General features: G+C 43.1%; 1 protein-coding gene across 4 annotated transcripts in view; it reads right to left on the bottom strand.

Moving 5' to 3' along the window:
• The window catches only part of MADD (MAP kinase activating death domain), a 127,699-nt gene that overhangs the window by 121,713 nt on the left and 320 nt on the right, over positions 1–5,666 (bottom strand). The window lies entirely within an intron of this gene.

The raw sequence follows: 5,666 nt of genomic DNA, 5'->3' as shown, positions 1-5,666 counted from the left end.
ACCCGCCCTGGGAGCGAGTTACCAGTGACCCAGGGCTGGGGCGGCAAGCAGGTGCAGTTTGGGGGGGGGGGGCAGCAAAAAACCTAGAGCCGGCCCTGGCAGGGAGGTATGGGTAAAGGAAATGTTTTCAAAATCCTATATTTGTAAAAGACACAAGTGATGAGATGACTATGGGGAAAGGGAAATTGAGTTTTTGAGTGCAAAATAATCAATTCCAGTCTGGTTTAACTGCGAGTGACAGAAAGTAGTTACCATCTAATGGTGGTTCAGTGACTCCTTGTGTGAAATTTCTTTGGTGGGTATTAGTTCAGATTTTATAGAACAGGTGTCATTATTACCAAAATTATTATAGCAAGAGACACTAATTGAGCCCCCTTGTTCCCAATATCTAAAGAGATACCCACAAATGAACAGGCCATAGGGACAGAACTTCCAATCTCACCCCACAATGGCCTCTTTGGAGCAGGACTGATTCCCATTGGGAAGAAACGGGGCAGGGAAGCATGCACTCCAGCTGCTTGGGTTTTACCTGTTCTGTTGATATGCAGACTATTCAGTGTCTGCTGCTGTCAATTCCACACTTTTCAGCAGCAGGAAATTCACTTAAAAATGAAAAAGTAGCAGAACCTAACAAAGATCTAGACCAGTGTTTCTCAACGACCAGTCTGTGGACCAGAGCTGGTCCCCAAGCTGGTCCTAAACTGACAGTTTAGGAAGACAGCAAGCCGGTTCCTCGTGTCAAAAAGGTTGAGAAACACTGACCTAAACTTCCCACTGCCGTGGGGCAGAAAGAGTATCAAAGATCAGCAGAGTGTACCCCAAAAGGGCAAAAACCCGAGACCAGCAAGTGCCCACAAATGGGTGTTTTGGGGTGAGAGAAGAACCATTTCCTTCCTGCTAAACTATCAGCCAACTGTTAACACTACATTTGCAGTCTTGCTAGGGGGAAGGGGCAGGGACAAGGGCAAGAGAAAATCTGCTCTTGTGGTTAAAGCAATAGACTGGGATTCAGGAAAACTGGGTTCAATTCAAGGCTTTGCCACAGACTCATCAAGACACCATGGGTAAGTCACTCTCTCTTTGCCTCAGTTCCCAATATGTAAAATGGGGATAACGATACCTCCCTGCCTCTCAAGAGTGTCACAAGCATTAATTCATTCTTGTTTAAGGTGACAAGTACCATAGACTAACCTACAAATAAATAAGAAGAGCGCTCATATTAGATATTACAAGGTAAACTGTAGTCAACATGAGGACCAGCCCCTGATTTTGGATCTGCCACAGCTATAAGATGCTCAATATATAATAGGCTGTGGAAGAAACAGAAGATTCACAAGCCACATTGGTCCGAGCTACTGAATTGATGCATTATTTTATATAGTGACCTGGACTTCTAACAGAGTCTCATTGGACTGCAATTTCTGAGGGTGCAGCAAGAGTAGAACTGCCCCAGGATGGATAACTTAGGCACATGCAAACCGTATCTCTCACTTCCAAAGCAGCACCAGTTCTGCCAGCTGGTCAGTAAGGGTATGTCTACACTACGGGATTAATCCGAATTTAGATAATTCGAATTTGGGAAACAGGTTGTATAAATTCGATTGTGCGCGGCCACACTAAGCACATTAATTCGGTTTTTAACCACATTAATTCGGTGGTGTACGGCCACACTACCCCATTTATTTTAATCACATTAATTCGGTGGTGTGCGGCCACACTAACCCTAATTCGAATTAACAAAATCGATTTTGGCGCTACTCCGCTCGTCGAGGTGGAGTACAGAAATCGATTTAAAGCGCCCTTTAATTCGAACTAAATGGCTCTGTTGTGTGGACGGGTGAAGGGTTAATTCGAATTAACGCTGCTAAATCCGAATTAATCCCGTAGTGTAGACCAGGCCTAAAGGAAAAGCAGCAGTCGGCACCAGTGAGGAGGACACCCCACACAATTCAATGGCTGCTGGACGCAAAGATACACTGCCATCCAGGCTGGGAGTCCTCAGGTTTATAGCAGCAAGAGACATTTGTGTTGAACTCCAGTGGGCTGATTCTTTAGAGTTTCTTTAAATTAGTCCCTACAGTTGTAAGACAAATTCAGACTAGAAATAAGGAGTACATTTTTAAGTGATGGTCATAAAAAATTCTCCAACAGCTCTCATAGGAATGCTGTGGATTCTCCATCACTGAAGATCTTTAAATAAAGATGTCTTTCCAAAAGACATACTCTAGCTCAGCCAGATGTTTGGCACTAGATACAAGAATTACTGGCTGAATTCTATGGCCTGTGCAGTAGGTCTGACTAGATAATCATAATGGTCCCTTCTGGCCTTAAAAATCTATGAAGACAAGCAGCATAATCCTCCAAGAGCTAAGATACTGTCATCATTCCACAACTTTGTAGATCACCCCACTAGGAAATGGTTTCTCAAGATTCAGCTAGTTTAGCTCAGATTTACTTAAGAATGAGAAGTGTATTATGTATAATTTAGTTAGCACATACAAAGTACAGTTTGGTATATTTATTAAATGAATATGTATAAATTGTTTAGGTTTGATTTGAATAATAACGACATATACCTAGCATTGAGGATGGAGCTACAGCTGCACACTAAAGTACTTAGATGTATTTTTTTGCCTTTTAGCAAATATGAAAAAAAATGTTGAAAATAGGATGCATCAATATTGTTGTAAACAAAAAGGAAGGTTATAGCCTCTGGGCTCAGAAATAGTATGTAAATAGACCTGACCTGACATTATCATGCAGAAGAAACTCATATTTTTTTAAATATTTGTTATTAGAAAGCATTTTGAAGGACTGAAGGGCATCAGTAACAATATTATTTTAAACATTACTCTAAAAATTCTTTCACTGTTCATTTTGAAAACATGTTTCATGTAACTCTTTCTTTTCAATTTTTCCCAAAATTTCCAATTTTTCCACACCAGGCCATGGGGGGGGAACAAAATATTTTCTTCCAAAAAGTTTACATTTTTTCCAGACCCTCATATCTCTATTCTGGGATGGAATTACCCAGAATTGAATGCAATATCCCAGGAGCAGTCACACCAGAGACAAAGGATGATATTAGAAAATAAAAAGACCTACTAACCTACACAGTGCCTATCTGCAATTGTACCCTAACAGAGAACATATCAAACATTCAACTCACTACACTTGATCTTAGTCAAAAGGACAAGGAGAAAAAGTATCACCTCCCAGCTCCATGGCATGAATAGTAGCTCATAAATCACAATGCAATATGACGTGAAAGCAAAAACACCAGACCCGTATCTAATTTTCTATCCATTCTCACTCTATAGTTCTCTGTGTTATTGCTTCCCAAATGTTCATTTTTCTACTGAACTGCTACTTTAGATCATTTTCCCCAATGTACTAGCTACACTGATGCAAGTTAAATCTGCCCTCCGTTTTATTCTCTCTAGATCCCCATAGTCATTTGTACCTCTTCTTAATTTAATATCACCTGAATTTTTCATGAACAATCCTTTACTCCTGCCACTAAATCATTCAGGAAGATGTTAAATCCCTAGACCAACACCCATGCCTGAGCTTCTCCTGTAGATGCCAACCTGCTACTCAATATTTTGTTTATAATGATCCTGTGGTCCCACAGTCCCATGAAATCCACTCAAAACAAACAGCTCGTCATTGATCCTGACAAGGAAACACTGGATTTTGACTTATGTCAGAAAGACTGGTGCATTTCGTATCGATCAGGACATCTCATGGGATATGTGAATAAACCCTGTTTAAATGGAAAATGAGGCAAACACCTGTATGCGACTGTGGTCACCAGGCACAAACGATGGAGCACATCATATCTGAATGTCTCCTTCGTTCTTTCACTGGGGGCCTGAAGGACATTCACCAACTCATTGTTGGAGCAACATGCTGGCTATTAAATCTAGATATAAATGTATAATCGTTGCTACCTACCCAAGCCATAAGAAAGAAGATGATCACACACTCTTATGCCTCCCTTAGCCTCTCTCAACCAGTGGCAAGTTCTCCCCAGATCAGTGGTATTATACAGAGCACAGTGAGGGTCTGGTGGAGTGTATGAACAGGAGTGCTGATTTGGAGTTGTGTTGAACACAGAGAAAGTGGCAGATTTGTTGGGGGTGGAGGAGGGCGAGGTAAAGAACTGTTATATTCCCAATTCCTATTGCAATCTCTATGGGGGCCAAGTTAAGTTTGTATGGCTGTGTGTTTTTAAATAATTTTAAAATGTTGCTCAGTATACACCTAAAATAGCTCTGCATGAGTGAGACTCAGGCCATAGTTACAGATACTAGAAAGGGGGCGGGGGGGGAGGGAAGGCGCAAGGAACAGAGGACTGCATCGTCTAACTGGCACCTCTAATTATACCGTTCTTTCACCCTACCCCCATGAAGAGAGTTAGGACCCAAGCTTTTTTCAACCTGGTTCAAAAAAAGAGCAAAACAGCAAAGAATGACATCCTTCCCCTTGGAAAAAACATCCTTAACTTACGGAGTACTTTGTAAGAAATCTAGTCTCTCTGTAAGCAAAATGGTCAGTTGCCCTGCTTCTCCTAGCTTCCTAGTCTGCAAACTTCCTAACCATTTCCTTCCTGGATGGAAGGAGACGAAGAAAGAGCATCAGTTTCCTCTCCGAGCCCTCGTCCCTTCCCCCCGCCTGCCACTACCTTCTCTTTCTATCCCTGCTTTAATGAGCCTTTGTGTGAAGGATATACACCCCCATCACAACTCATTATATATCTTTGTAATTCCCCCCACTAATCACCCCCAAGACCTATGAAAATCACCCTTCCTCAGCAAAGAGATACCTTAGCAACAGCTTCTAAAAGGCAGTGACTATTCACTCCTGGCTAAAGCCACATAATTCTGTATCTCCAGGGGAGAGAGCACACTTTGTACAGTACACTGTACTTGTATCAAACACCAGCTCCCAATGAGAAATCAGGAAGCCTCCTTTAAAGAAAGCCCTTTTACCACCACCATTTGAAGGTTTTACTAACCCTGAGCAGGATGAAGCCTGAAATACTGCAGAAGTTCTGTCTCCTCTAGAAGAGCAACTAACACCTCAGAATGTACCTATGCTGGACAACCACAAGATCAGGAATTGAAAACCACAGCTAGTACAGTCAGGATCCTGCTAGCCCCGAGCACAAACAGAGGACTGCAGCCTTCATGCCAAAGCTGCCCATCAGCACAGCAGGCCCCACATAACTCTACCACCTCAGAGTGTGAGCTGCAGGGTGCTTTTAGGCTTCTGACATAAGGTGCCTGGGGCCCAGGGCAAATTGGGGCAAAGACTGATAGAAATCTCTGTCCACAACAGCTCGGAGGAGCTTAAGTGACATTCTACCCCCTCCTGCAGTGACCTTGCAAAGGATTCTCCATCACGAGAGAGCATCACTACAGCGCAAGGCTGGGGAAGAAAGGGATCTGTAGCACAGCCCAGCTGCACTGCTCAGTCCCAGACAACTCACGGGAAGGAGGAGATTCAGCAGGAGAAGGAGAGGAGGGGAAATAACACTGCAGCAGCCAGCTGTTTAGGAAAACAGGACAAGTGATTCCCAGCCCCAAACATCTCTCAAGCCACACAGCTCCCTGCGTACCCACCCCCTTCCCCTACGCACCCATCCCAATCACCCCACACTG

This window comes from Terrapene carolina, unplaced genomic scaffold (assembly GCF_002925995.2).
Source record: "Terrapene carolina triunguis isolate 2854851 unplaced genomic scaffold, T_m_triunguis-2.0 Scaffold96, whole genome shotgun sequence".
Classification (NCBI taxonomy): domain Eukaryota; kingdom Metazoa; phylum Chordata; order Testudines; family Emydidae; genus Terrapene; species Terrapene triunguis.
Note: the sequence above shows the minus strand (reverse complement) of the source record. Positions and strands in the feature narration are given on the sequence as shown.